Source organism: Vicia villosa, unplaced genomic scaffold, assembly GCF_029867415.1.
Source record: "Vicia villosa cultivar HV-30 ecotype Madison, WI unplaced genomic scaffold, Vvil1.0 ctg.001122F_1_1, whole genome shotgun sequence".
Classification (NCBI taxonomy): domain Eukaryota; kingdom Viridiplantae; phylum Streptophyta; class Magnoliopsida; order Fabales; family Fabaceae; genus Vicia; species Vicia villosa.
In genome coordinates, this window is record NW_026705489.1 from 263,928 (window position 1) to 279,882 (window position 15,955).

Genomic DNA, 15,955 nt, shown 5'->3' on the forward strand with positions numbered 1-15,955 from the left:
GCTGCTGCTGCAAATCAATATGGGTACAAGAAGCCTCAGGGTAATTTCATCAAGAAGAAAGAAGGCGAGACTAGTGCTGTTTCTACTCAAGATCAAGCTCCTTGCTATCAAGTGAACGCCACCGCTCCTCAAGCTTATGTGGCACCTGTTGGTCAACAACCTTGGGTTCCTTACCAACAATATGTCCAACAACAACAACAAGGTTTCCAACAACAAGGTTATCAACAAAGACAAGGTCAACAGAGGCAGAATAGGCCAAAAAGGGTGTATGATCGTGTACCAATGACTTATAGCCAAGTTCTCGCTGCCTTGCTTGACCGCAAACTGATTCAATTAGCGGAAGCTAGGCCTCCTCCTGACCCCCTCCCTCCAAACTACAAGATTAATGCTAAGTGTGAATTCCACTCAGGAGGATCTGGTCACACCACTGAAGAATGCAGAGTTCTCAAAGACAAAGTTCAGGATCTGCTTGATGCAAAAGAGATTGAGTTTGCACCTGTGGCACCTAATGTGATCAATAATCCCATGCCACCTCACAATGGAGCTTCCACCAGTGGACCATGAAGACTTTATGTTTGTCAGAGAACATTTCATTTGCATTAGAATAAGGCCAAGCTTGCCATTGTATAGATTTCTTTAGTATTTTCAATTGTATTGCTTTTGTTGTTATCAAGTACTTCTCATTGTAAGAAACCCATTCTGTTTGAATAAATAAAAATAATGCAATATACATGTTTTTCTCAAATCATTTCATCTTTGTCATTATGTTCATTGATATTCAACTCATTTGTCTTAAGCAACTAAAAAAGGAGAATGATGAAAATCAAAAAACACATGAATCACTAACTATATGCTTTTGGAACAAAGATCCTGCTGACGATGTACAGGCATTATTTCAATTCCCAAACACCGGTGTTATAAGGGAGTGAAACCCTCGTCAACCCATTTGAGCCTAAGGCGTAGTAGTTTCTTTTTCAAAAATACAAAACCCTCAATCTTAACCAGGGGCAGGGTAGTCTTCAGTTAGTGCGACCGAGCGCTCAACTTTCAGGTATTCCATCAGAGGATCGATCATATCTCAGATCTCACAACAAAAAAAAGGAAGAGCACAATCCACAATGGATGTCTCTCATCCACTGAGAAGAAGGCAGTCACAACCTTTTCATCAAGTCAATCAACAAAGTCATACAACTTGTTCCCGAACGAAAAAAAAGAGAATGAAAAGAAAGTTATGAATCACGATAAAAAAAAAAGAAGAAAGAAACAATAGCCCGCTGAGTCAAAAGAAAAAAGAAAAAAAGCTTGAAGCAATTGACTTAGGCAAAAATTAGGGCATATCCCGCTGGACAACAAAAACCAAAATCAAAAGAAACTTTCTGTCCAGGCAAAAGTTAGGGAAAGCAAAAGAAAAGAACAAGAACAAAAATCCTCCAAGGGACAAGTTGTTATAATCATCAACGAAAGCACCAAAGGGTGACTGCCACCTCCATCAAAACCATAAAGGATCCTCATCCATCACAATCCTTCCTGAAAGGCGAATACTCGTGTCGAACTAGCTGAACATAGGACTGGAGGACATCACGAAGAAGGGGTGGGTTAAGTAGAACTTGAGCCTTTATCCTTTGTTTCTTAAACCGTGAACCCGGCCACGTTACAACCCTCAAAAGTCCTAATTGAAGCAGGGTTCGTTCTGAAAGCATACAAACTGTGAAATCATGTCAAAACTGACTCCTAATGTTGCTGTGTCATTTGTGTTAGTATCAGTACAACATTTTGACAAATAAAAACTTTTACTTTGAGATTAACATGTGCATTGCATTCTCATTATCTTTCCAAAACAGAATTGTCTCTAAATCAGAGAGTAAGTGCTTGATACCAAGGAAAGTTCAACATTGAAATTCCATCGAGTGATCTTACAAGGGCAAAAGTTGGTCATCCACAAAGCAAATATCTGAAGAATCCATTTGGTGGAATAATTCCTCTCAATCTGGGGCACTCATTTCATGATCAACACTGGGGCAGAACATTGCAAATCTCCATGATTCAAGCACGTCAAAGTTCTATCTCAAAGAGATCATGCAAGCTGGGGCAAGCTAGTAACAACTCCTTTTTTCATCTTCAATCGAGTGTCAGATATCGAAATAGGTGTTGAGGATCCAAACCAAACACCTTCACCAATTCCATCCCTCAAGTAATGACCTTTCCCCAAAGGCATTTTCTCCATCCCTTCATCCTGGAAACCATCATTCCATCCATAATCATACATGCATCATGCATATCATTGTATTCTCATAAAGTCATAATCCAATCATCAATAATCCTGGGGCATCCACCCTACCTTGGTTCTCAAACAAAATTTCAGAACTCCGCTTAATCTATTCCACACAAAGCAGAAACCCTGATCAATCAGTACACTACATATAGAATTCATTGCATTGCATTGCATCTCCAGAAGTGCATAAAAAAAAATCAAACATTTGCATGTGAAGCATAAGCCAAGAAGTTACTCATCAGATGAGGTCCCTACAAGCATTCGATTGATATCCACTGGATCACTCAGAGTTACCATTATGGTGTCATCTTCCAAAGTCAATCATGTTCATATTTCTTCAACCCAGAGTTGATGTTTTTGTGTTCAACCCAGAGTTGATTTTCCTTTAATCTTTTAACCCCGAGTTAATTATATTTTCCCACTCAACCCAGAGTTGACGGTTATCTTTTATTCTCTTTCCCACTTAACCCAGAGTTGACGGTTATCTTTTCTCTTCTCACTCAACCCAGAGTTGACAGTTATCCTTTATCTTTTCCCACTCAACCCAGAGTTGACGGTTATCTTTTTGTTCAACCCAGAGTTGATCCTTTCCTTTTCCCACTCAACCCAGAGTTGACGGTTATGTCTTATTGTTTTCTTTTTCCCACTCAAACCAGAGTTGACGGTTGTCCTTTGTTCAATCCAGAATTGATTCTTTTTTCCTCAACCCAGAGTTGATGGTTACCTTTTATTCAATCCAGAATTGATTAGTTCCTTTTTCCCACTCAACCCAGAGTTGACGGTTGTCCTTTGTTCAATCCAGAATTGATTCTTTTTTCCTCAACCCAGAGTTGATGGTTACCTTTTATTCAATCCAGAATTGATTAGTTCCTTTTTCCCACTCAACCCAGAGTTGACGGTTGTCCTTTGTTCAATCCAGAATTGATTCTTTTTTCCTCAACCCAGAGTTGATGGTTACCCTTTATTCAATCCAGAATTGATTAGTTCCTTTTTCCCACTCAACCCAGAGTTGACGGTTATCCCTTGTTCAATCCAGAATTGATTATCTTCCCACTCAACCCGGAGTTGACGGTTATTTCTTATTCAATCCAGAATTGATTTTTTCCTTCCCACTCAACCCAGAGTTGACGGTTATCTTTTCTCCACCCAGAGTTGACGGTTATCCTTTATTCAATCCAGAATTGACTTCAACTTTTTCCCACTCAACCCAGAATTGACGGTTATCTTTTCTCCCCACTCAACCCAGAGTTGACATTCATTTCTAATTGCTCATCTTTCCTCTTACCCAACCCAGAGTAGAATTCCCTTTATACTTCGACCCAGAGTTGACCCACTTTTCTTTTTCAACCCAGAGTTGATGTTCAGCTCATTTCTAACCCAGAGTTAATTTGTTCAATCCAGAATTGATACACTCTTCCTCATTGGAGTTGACACCATCTTTTCCCCAGTGGATCCTATCTCTCATCAGGCAAATTTTCAGGTTCACTTGATATTTAATCTTCTTCTACCTTGATTGCTCGAAAGGATAACACCAATCTCACCTTCAGGTTTAAGATGATTAAATAGGGGCAGCTGTTGCACCCCAAAATTTGCCCATCTGATTTTTTTCTAATCGGCTTAAGTGTTGCCTCCATTTGCATATTCTCCATCAGGTCATTGCATCATCATACATTCATTTATTTAATAACTTGGCATTGGGATCAAGGATCTTAGTAATAAGGGCTTCTTTATGATTTTGAGACTCTCCTCTTCATTTAAGGTTATCAAGCTACAATAAGCATTTTCATCAAGATCTCTAAGAAAAAGACATTAAGTGCGTATCTCGTGGAAGGATAAAGTTCTCGGATCATCACTCAGGTGGGCTTGGAGTTCATTTGGAGGATGGACTTTAGGTTTTCATTATTTCTATACTTCAAGTTTGATTCATCTCCAAAGATTCTTCAAAGTATTGCTATGGAATCGATAATTATTCTTTCAATCATATGTTGCTTATCAAGCAAGTTAACCTGATTTGAAAAATTGAGATCCTGCTGATTTAAAGTTGAATTTGGGGCATTGATTCAAATTTCTTTATCAAAGCTACTTGATTCACGGTTGTCCAATCAAATTCGTGAATCTAATTATCTATGGACGTGAGCTTGACCGCGGCATTAAAACCCGACTCTTGTTAATAAAAAAATGCAATTTATATGGATCTACCTACAATTCGAGTTACAAGCCACAAAGCCAATATCTCATTTCCAAGAAAGTCATGATCTATACAAGAACTATTACATTCAAGCTATTACAAATTCAAGACCAATTTCAAAGGGGCACAAGATTCATTCAAACTGATGGTGTTACATTTTAAAGTCAAACTACACAAATCCTATTATCAAGTGTAATCATATTTTCAAGACCTGACTGAGTTACATCACATGGTGCATCAATACAGTTTCAACTTTCATTACATAATCAACTGCATTATGCTCCATACACTGTCTAGTGCATTTCATTCACAATATCAAACACGAGTTACATACCATATAATACACACTCAAACTTGCAGCAGCCAACAATTTTCCTAATTATTAACAGGGTGCAGCTGACCATAGTGATAGCAAAACCAAAACAGTTCCTACACCATTGTCCTAAATCTATTCCCTGTATTAATCTTCAATTGCTCTTCATCTTTGACCCCCACCACTTGTATCATGTAGCCATTTCGAACACCCGCATTCTATCATTCAACGCTCCGCACCTGTTCAAACCTGTCAGAATAAAACAATGGCAGATTTATATTAATCCAAGTGAATAATCTATGTCATGTACTGCCTGCATATACAACAACAAGTTCAGATCAAATCAACCACAAACGCAAAAGTCAGGTTCATCCCTAACTACCAACAGCCAACATCCATATTCAGATTTTAAAACAAATTGATCCTCAAAATTCAGCAAGTAACACACTTCAAATCATGCCATTGATTCAATTCTATGCAACCTTTAAACCATAACCAACCCAGTTAAACATCCTACCAATTGACTCTTTCGGTTTTAAGCCATTTGCTAACTCAGTTTCAGTTTGAACAGAATTCCCTAACTAACTTTAACAGAACTTAATTCCCATTCGTAACTAACATTTTCTTTAATTTCTAACCAACTTTGTAACCATTTAACAGTTTGGTAAACTGACTTTTTCAAGCAAAGGCTAACATATTTCACAACCAATAAACCTGTCCTACAAACTTCTAACAGAATTTTCAAACTTGCAACTAACCTATCCTAACAACCTAACTGTTTCTAACTAATTCTAACCGATTTTTCCAAACTTCTATAACTAACATCCAACAAACTCAAAACAGAAATAACTAACCTGAGCTGAACCTCCAACTGATTGCTCACAACCTCCTATCTATATAACAGAACCATTCTTCATTTCTCAGCTCTCCACCATTTTTCTATTCATTCTTCAAACTCACCTTCACTCTCTCCCATTTTTCTCACCTTGAGCCTCTCATCATCTTCATCAATCAACACCAATCCTCCACCACTTCTTTGCTTCACTCTTCAACATTCTTCATCTTCTTCTCAACCTTCATTCATTCATCATCACCCTCGCCTTCTTCCATTCTTCACTTGAACATTCATCACCATCTTTCACAATTCACCATACAATCAACCTCTTCACCAATCATCAATCTCAAGACTCTCCTATTCAACAACAACGATTCACAGAATTTCAGAAAGAAAAAGAAGAGGTGTCGAATACAGAAATTGATAGAAGAATCAAATACTCACCTGAAGAGTTGTTTCATCCTTTGCGTTTATTTCGCATCATCTTCAATCTTCATCTCCAACGCATATCATCACTTTAACTTCATTCTGGAACCCTCAATCATCCATGATATCACCGCAATCTCCACGAATTCGCAATTGCAACGTCATCAATCTCCTTTGACGACCTTCAGTAGTACCGTCATCACCGAATCATTCTTCAACCCTATCGACAACAACAAAGACGCAGCGCCATCAACAACTCAGAAGAAGGAATCAAAAAAAAAAAAGAAGAAGAAGAGGATATCGCGAGCAGAATCGAGGGAGATCAAGATGGAGCCGAATCGGATTTCTCTGACCGCTGCAAGTTGCTCGACGGAGATAGTGAAATGCTCCGGCCGCCGTCGTGTTCGTGAGAGAGAAAGAGAAGATGAGTTTGCAAGTCTGATAGCCACAAGTAACCCTAAATTCCTTTTTTTTATTTTATTGCTTGATTATATTTTACATAAAGTCTGGTATTAATCTGATAACATCTAATCTTGCTAATTAACGTATTAATGTAACATAAGTATAGACTTAGTTAACAATAATTGAATCGATAATAAAATCTGTGAATAATGAAATCTGAATCAACATAACTCTTGGGCCGAAATTCTGATTCACCCCCTGAGGCCCATACCATTTTTGGCCAAAAAAGATACTGAACAAAAAGCGCCTCTGGGCCTCCATCTGGATGGGCCTGCTCCCTGTACCAACCACACCCCTGTTTCCAGTCTTCACCCCCTTGTTTCATATTATTTTCTAATTAGAATTAAGAGATTTTCTTTAGTTTTTCCAATATTTTCTAAGTTCTAAAAAACAATAAAAATCGTTAATTTTGTTGGAATTTTAGGCAATCTTTTTGACATAAAAATAATCACTAAAAATAGTAGTTTTAGGCTATTTTGTTTTAGTCTTTTACTTGACTTGTAATTCAATTTCCTTCATAAAAACCATAAAAATAATAGTATTTTAAATTCGATTTTTGTACTATTTTGCATTGTTCACTTTCATGTCTTGTACCATATTTTCAAGTGTTTATGTTAGCCATTTTACACTAATTCTTGTATCGTTATTTACTTGTATTTTTACTTGTAATTTCGATCTCCGCTTATGCTTATATTCTCATGTCTCTTTTTGCTCCTAACCATTAGGTAGAAACCATGACAACTTTAGGAATTAGAGGTTCCCATCATATTAGGCTAGTTTTCATCTTAGGCTAGTTTTGTTTATTTTCCTTTTCAACTTTAAAACACTTAACAAAGGAAGAGGCGAATCACATTAAAAGTGGGAGAGAAACGAGTGGGATTTATTCCCTAATCTGTTTCTCGAACACTTAGTGAGAGAGAAATGAATGGGATCCATTCCCTAATCTGTTTCTCGATCACTACAAAGAGAAATGAGTGGGATTCATTCCCTAATCTGTTTCTCGATTATTAGAGAAATGAGTGGGATTCATTCCCTAATCTGTTTCTCTATCCATGTAGAGAAATGAGTGGGATTCATTCCCTAATCTGTTTCTTGAACATTACATAATGGGATAGAAGTGAGTGGGATTCATTCCCTAATCTGCTTCTCAATCATTATACATTTTTATGTGATTCGAATCGCAAAGTAAATTCCCTTAAAAAACACTCAACCAAAAACATCTAAAACACTTAATAAAGGCTCAGACCTAAACAAAGTAAGGAAGTGATGCGAAGCCTTGTATTGGGTTTTGTTCATCATGGAATTACATCTAAAAGACACAAACCAATCTTCTCTCTTCTCTCTCTTGCCTCCGAGGCATTCCTCCTCTTGCCTTCAGGGCATTCTTTCTCCTAATCGGACACGTTATTTCCGCTCCATTCCCAGCTTAAGACTCCAGAGGTCGAGCAGCGGAGTGCGAATGTAACTGTTCAACTAAAAAACACAAAAACAAACAAAAACTAAAGAGCCGAACTACGGCGCTCTGATTCCCGAAAGGGATACGTAGGCATCAAGTCGCGGGGCTTGAACGAGCACAACTATTTATAAACCTTATTTTCCCCGTGTTTCCTTTCTTTCATTTGCATGCATTCCCTTAGTAATTAAGCTTTAGATTTATACACCCTTTAGATAGCAACAAACATAGGTGGATACCATCGAGTACGATGGGCGTGAGGGGTGCTAGTACCTTCCCCTCGCGTAACCGACTCCCGTACCCTATCTCTGGTCGAAAGACCTCGTTCTTATTCATCTTAGGTTTCCTGATATTCCTTTCCCTCTTTGGGATAAATATATTGGTGGCGACTCTGTCTGATTTTCGCGAGCGTGCGACAGATACCACATTTATTGATTTATTTGAAACGTGCGGAAGTTTTTTTTCTTTCTGAATTAGTGTTAATCACAATCAAGTTCTACATGATTTGTGTACTTTATTTCAGTTTTTTATTTTGATTATTTTATGAGTTTTAAACGGTAATAATTAGGAGTTTAAAGGTAGTGCACCGACAGTGTAAACAAACTTTACACATACATCCAATCAAAATCTTCACACTTGCCATGTCATATTAATTTTTTTAAATTAAAATTGTGTTTTAATTGGATGCATGGTTGTGATTGGTTGACAGTGTAAAAATATTTTACACTGTCAGTGCATAACCCTTTTTCTCAATAATTAGAAGGAAAAAATTGAAAATTCTTTTAATTGTAAAATTTGAAAGGATTGATAGTTCCTCATCAATTTAAGGTATTTTTAATTAAATTTTCAGTTTATATATATATATATATATATATATATATATATATATATATATATATATATATATATATATATATATATATATATATATATATATATATATATATATATATATATATATATATATATATATATATATATATATATATATATAATTTATCAAGTAGGATGGTTTTTAAATAAGAGATAAGAGGATTCAATGTTAACCATTAGATTAATCAAGAGAGAGAAATAATAGTTATATTAATATTTTAATAAATAATTTAATTTCTCTCTCTTGATTAATTCAATGATTAGGATTAAATCCTCTTATCTCTTATTTAAATATTGCTCCTACTTGATATATATATATATATATATATATATATATATATATATATATATATATATATATATATATATATATATTAATTTTTGTGAGCTTTGTCTCTGAAATCCATATGAATGACTTGTTGTAGATTAATCTCGAAACAAATTCTTTTACTTTGTCTCTCTTTGGCATCTCTGTCTCTACAAACTAGCTTTTCATACCGGAAAGAAGTTTATAAGCGTGAGTTAGTGGCCACTGATGGCAGAAGAAAGTCCATTGAAGGGAAAATTGAAAGAATCATCCATAAATCATGTAGATATATGTGTTTGTAGGGATATTTAAGAGAATTTTTTTATTGACCCCTCTCTTCTTGGTCACCCTCGTTGAAATTCCGTAATTGCCCCTTTACTTTGAAAATGCATTTCCAAAGTTGAAAAAAAGACTGATTTCGGAGATGCATTTCCGAAATCACATTTTATTTACTAAAAAAAAATATTTCTGAAATACATTTCCGAAAACAACATTTCGAAAATGCATTTCCAAAATAATGCGCGTTCAGCTGTTTAAACAAAACAACCTCCTCACAATTCCATTTTACCCTAAAACTCAAAAAATTTCAAAAATCTTCTCATTTGTGGTTCCCACTACACGAACTTGCTCTAAAGTTGCTCTACAATCTTCAAAGAATACTCAAAGGCTACATTCAAAGCTTCAAAATTGTAAGTTCTCACAAACTTAAATTGTAGTATTGAAATTCATATTAGGGTTGTTAGAAATTAGGATAATTATATAGGGTTAAGTTACTATTAGTCACATAGGTTGTTTAGATAGGAAAAACCTGATTTTAAAGCATTTAGGGGAAGAAATAGGTTTTCTGCAAAAATGGAGTCGCAGGTGTTTTCGGAAGTGCATTTCCGAAAACACCTCCCTGACCAGTTTCGGAAATGCACTTCCGAAGTTGACCCAATTTTTTTTCTTGATTGTTTCGCCTTCTAACCTGTTCGCTTATATTTCAATTGTTTCAGGAAAATGGCAGGCAACCCAACTAGAATTAGACAGGGGAGAGAGACACAAACAGCGTCGGCTAGACGCGGACGAGCGGCGCAACTGGCATCGACGCGGAGACGGGGTGGAGTACGAGCACCCGTCCAGACAGATGAGCCTGGTTACTCGTCTGGATCGAGGAGTCGGCTGGCTCGGGTGTCTTCTTCCCGTCAGGAAGAGGTACGGGAGGAGGAGATGAGATACCAGGAGGCGGAGGAGATGAGATACCAGGAGGCGGAGGAGGAGATACCTGATGCTGATCCTCCACACGGGGAGGAGGAGAAGGAGGAGGAGGGCTACCCGGGAGGGCATAGGGACACTTCTGTGCTGATTTCCTACCACGAGCATGTCGCTCGACGTGTCTGAAAGGGAGAGGTATTTTTTATTAATTTATCCGACTTTATTATTTAACCGTTTTTTATTTAGCATTTTATTCCATATTTTCTTAACAGTCTAATTAACAATGTTTTTTATTTTTGTTTTTGTTGTAACAGGAAAGGTCGACGCTAAAAATGGTGAACCACGCGCGGAAGATTTTTGTTCTCTTTAAACCAGAGGCGCAATGGTTTAATGATGCGGTGACTGCTTCCGGGCTAGGTGGGTTGAGCATGACCGGGTATACCACCATCAGCCACGGCATGCAGGGGGCTTTTGTGGAGCGGTGACATAGGGAGACGTCTTCTTTCCACTTACTAGTTAGGGAGTTGACGATCACCTTGCACGATGTGTATTGTCTTCTTCACTTGTCGATTACGGGGATGCTGCTGAACCATTCCCGGATCCAGAGGATCGACGCGGTCGAGTGGATGGGGATCTATCTAGGAATGGACCCTTATATGGCTGATTATGAGTATCGAACGACAAATGAGGCTCATATCCGGTTATCCACCTTGAGAGAGCTGTATGAGCACCACTTGGTGGCGGCGGCCGATTCCGAGGAGGCGGGTAACGACCTATTTATGGAGTATCACCGTGCCTGCGCTCTCCGGTGCTGGTTCATGTTTTTGGTAGGCATTGCACTCTTTGTGGACAATAGTGCAACATACATCGACGTGACCTACCTCTGCTACTTCATGGACTTAACTACCATTCACCAGTGGAACTAGGGGTCAGCTATTCTGGTATACCTATACCAGAAGTTGAATGAAGCCTCCAACTTGAGGACCAGGCAGTTGACAGGATCTGCCACACTCTTGACGGTACGTTTCATTTTAATTGTTTCATTTATTTAGGGTTCGTATTTATTTTTAATACATTATCTTGTTTGTCTTTCAGGGCTGGATCATATCCTACTTCCCCCGCATCCACGGCTTCGCCATTGATCCTGCGTACGATGATGCCATGCCCAGAGCCGCCCGATACGTTCTCCAAAGGGGGAAAACACAGTGGGACCATATCGCGGGTACCTTGACCGCACAGCTAACGATGACATTCCTTGGACGCCATTCACTGAAAACACTATTGTAGTCCCATTTGACCGCATCGCGTTATACTCTGGCTGGTTGGCATGCGAGGCCAACACCATGATGGGGTATCTGCCGGAGCGGTGCATGCGGCAGTTTGGACATGTGCAGATGATACCGAGGTCACCGTTTAAGGCTGCTCCCGACACAGTTACCCGAGTGGAGCTCACTGCCATATTTACGGACTGGGAGCATCATTTGGTCCCGAAGGAGTATCGTCGCATGCAGGCCACCCAGGAGTGGCATTGTGTAGAGGGGTACGTGACATGGTTCTATCGGGTGTCACATCCTTTGATAACATCCGACGCTTCCGGAGCTCCTAGGCCAGTAAACGAGGAGATCCTGGAGAACCAGCAAGCCGAGGATGACCATGCCATTGATCTCCTGCTGATATGCCAACGGATAGAGATGCTTGGGCGAGACGCGTTAGAGCGAGGTATCATTGATCAGGGCGGTCCAGAGGCAGTCACCGTGGTGGAGAGGATGGTCGGTGATGTGGCCGGTGCGGCGGCATATAGGAGGCAGAGGAGGTCCCAGGGCGTTAGGGTTAGGCATACTAAGTAGGGGGTTCCGAATTATTTTTCTTGGATTTTATTGTATTCGGGTTGTATTTCTTGACATTCACGTACATTTTCGCACACTATTACTATTTTATTCGGCTTGTATATATTATTCGGCTTGTATTTATAATATTAGTATTTTATGTTGATATGTCGTTTATTTTATTCGGCATTTTTGTTTAATTAAAAATACGGGACTAAACGTTGTTAAGAAAAACATTAAAAAAACACATTTTTTGCATATTTCGGAAGTGCGCTTCCGAAAACCTCCTCAAATGTCAAAAAGGTGTTTTCGGAAGTGCATCTCCGAAAACATCCCCCATTTGGTGTTTTCGAAAGTGCATTTCTACACTAGTCAACCTCCTCTTCAGTTCTTGGAATCATTCTTCACATTTTGCATCCCAAATAAAAGTCTGTCCCTTCCTGGTTAATTTAGTTAACGGCAACGCTAACTTTGAAAATCCTTCAATGAACTTTCTGTAGTAACCTGCAAGACCAAGAAAACTACGAATCTCTGACACTGACTTCGGAGCTTCCCACTGAGATACCGCTTCTATCTTTGTAGGATCAACAGCAATACCACTCTTAGAAATCACATGTCCTAGAAAACTGACCTCTTCCAACCAAAATTCACACTTCGACAGTTTGGCAAAAAGTTGCTTCTCTTTCAACAGCTCTAACACAGTTTTAAGATGTTCCGCATGTTCCTCTTCGTTCTTAGAATATATCAGGATATCATCTATAAATACTACTACGAACTTGTCGAGATAAGGATGAAAGATCCTGTTCATATACTCCATAAAGACACCAGGTGTGTTAATAACTCCAAACGACATCAGCGAATACTCATAATGTCCATACCTTGTTCTAAAAGCAGTCTTCTGAATATCATCATCTTTCACACGGATTTGGTGATACCCAGATCTCAGATCAATCTTACTAAACACGCGCGCCCCGACCAGTTGATCCATCAAATCATCAATCATCGGCAATGGATACCGATTCTTGATAGTAACCTTGTTCAATTGTCTGTAATCCACACACAGTCTCATCGAACCCTCTTTCTTCTTTACTAGCAACACAGGCGCACCCCACGGAGAAACACTAGGACGAATGAATTTCTTCTCAGGCAATTCTTCTAACTGCTTCTTCAGTTCAGCCAACTCAGATGGCGACATACGATACGGTGCCATCGACACTGAACTAGTTCCCGGAACCAATTCAATAGAAAATTCTACTTCTCTTTCTGGTGGTAATTCATTCACATCTTCTGGAAAAACTTCTGGAAACTCACATACCACAGGTAGCTCGCCACTCGCCACTTTTTCCTTCACATTCATAAATGCGAACAACATAAACATCGTTGCACCATCTCCGATAGCTTCATTCACTTGTCTAGCTGTCATGCCCAGATCATTAGAACTAACCTCTTCAGGAAAAATTATCGTCTTCGCAAAACAGTTAATATGAACACGGTTGAATTCCAACCAGTTCATTCCAAGGATTACATCGAGTTGTTTCAACGGAAGGCACACTAAGTCCATCCCGAACTCTCTACCAAAAATGTCAACCGGACAATTCAAGCATGCAGACGAAGTAGTTACTGAACCCGACGCAGGAGTGTCAATAACCATACTTCCATTTATGTCAGATATCTTTAGATTCAACCTCATAGCCCAATCCAAAGAAATAAAAGAATGAGTTGCTCCAGTATCAATAATCGCAACTAAAGGTGTGCCATGAATGAAACACGTACCTTTGATCAATCTGTCTTCTGGAGTAGTCTCTGACCCGGTCAAAACAAAAACCTTTCCTCCTGATTGGTTCTTCTTTGGCTTGGTACAATTCGGACTAATGTGACCCTCTTCACCACAGTTGTAACAAGTCACAACCTTCTTCTTACAGTCAGCAGCAATATGGCCCACTTGGTCACACTTGTAACACTTCTTTTGATCAAGCTTACACTCGTTCCTACGATGTCCCATCTCACCACAATTATAACATCTGATACGAGCACTGGAATCTCCCCCACTGGGTTTCTTCCAATCAGCAGACTTACCTCTACCATATGGCTTACCTCTATCCATATGTTTTTCCCTTTTCTGTCAACCAACTCGCGAGAGTGAGATGACTTCAGCTTGATGTTATCTTCTTCAAAAATCCTGCTACAATCCACTAAGTCAACAAACCTCCGAATCTTCTGGTATCTAATGCCCTGCTTGATCTCATCATGAAGGCCATTCTCAAATTTGACACATTTTGAGAATTCACTAGCTTCATCATTGTTGTAATGCACATAGTACTTTGCCAGCTCCACAAACTTTGCAGCATACTCTGGTACCGTCATATTACCTTGAACCAGTTCCAGAAATTCAATCTTTTTTTTTGTCCCTGACATCCTCGGGAAAATACCTTCTCATAAATTCCCTTTTGAATATAGCCCAAGTAATTTCTATACCATCCACATCCAGTTCAACTCTGGTTGCCAACCACCCGTCATCATCTTCTTCCGACAGCATATGTGTGCCATACCTCACCTTGAGGTTCTCAGCACAATCGATGACTCTGAAAATCCTTTCGATCTCCTTCAGCCATTTCTGAGCACCTTCAGGGTCATGCGTGCCTTTGAACAATGGAGGATTGTTCCTCTGAAAATTCCCCAATTGCCTTTCAGCACCAATCCCTGCTCCTACAGCATTTCCTCCAAGCACACCAGCAATCATTCCCAGAGCCTCAGCGATAGCATCATCGTTTCTTCCTCCTCTTCCAGCCATTGTTCTGCTTAACCATAAGCAACCAGTCAGAACAAAAGTATCGACAAATAACTCGTATTAGTCGCATACACAAGAAAGACTGACACCAAGACTCTCGTCACAACGACCGACTATGCTCTGATACCACTATTGTAACACCCCTCTAATACCCCGCGACAAATAAACAAATATTAATCAGAGTGACATGTAAAGAGATGCCACAATTCATAAATAAAAGAAAACACACGTTCGACATATGTCATGCATTCACTGAAAACATCTGATACTAACTCATTAGATAAAAATCATGTTTACACAGCGGAATTAAATCATCAAGTCAACATTACATCATTAATGTATCAGACTTCAAAACAAAATAAACAAATAGAGTTATAATCGAAAACCCAAAACATCGCGTTCCCAGTGTTACATCTATCAGAGCATGACACCGACACAATAACTAAAACCGACTTATGAGCTAATCCTCACCAAGTCGCGCCGCTATCCTCAATCTGAAAATGACAACAAGTAAGGGCGAGTCTCATCACGGTTAACCAATGTTATTGCATCATAAATAACAACATATCATAGTTATATCATTCACCCAATCGTTTCATATTCAGACACATCATCGTCATACATCCACAAACATTAAGTCATCACATAACATATATTAATCATGTTATAAAATTATGCATATGTATGAAACTGACACTATGCATGTGGTACCAACATCATCAATGGGAAAAACCCACCGACCGATCTATCATCATCCAGATACGGCCCTGCCAGCACAGATTCCACACAGTGGGAACCTTGCCCTTCAGTGAATCCTCTCATCATTAGGATTCAGCCCTCATCAAATGACTATGAATGCATGCAAACATATATATAACATACCATCATCATCATCATACTATGAGTAGCATCATCTATACTCATTCATCGTCATTCATCATCATCATTAACAAGTATGTTCATATATATACAATCGCATCATTCAATAAATTATATAACAGTAAATCATACAAATTCG

The 15,955-nt window shown here is 38.8% G+C and overlaps 1 long non-coding RNA gene across 1 annotated transcript; it reads right to left on the reverse strand.

Annotated features, from left to right (window-relative positions):
- Nucleotides 1-3,712: 3,712 nt before the first annotated feature.
- Nucleotides 3,713-6,520, reverse strand: LOC131633392 (uncharacterized). Its single transcript, XR_009293315.1, has 3 exons — nt 6,053-6,520; nt 5,628-5,965; nt 3,713-5,022 (listed from the first exon to the last, which is right to left on the reverse strand). It is a non-coding gene; the product is annotated as an uncharacterized LOC131633392 (long non-coding RNA).
- Between the last annotated feature and the right edge of the window lie 9,435 nt (nt 6,521-15,955).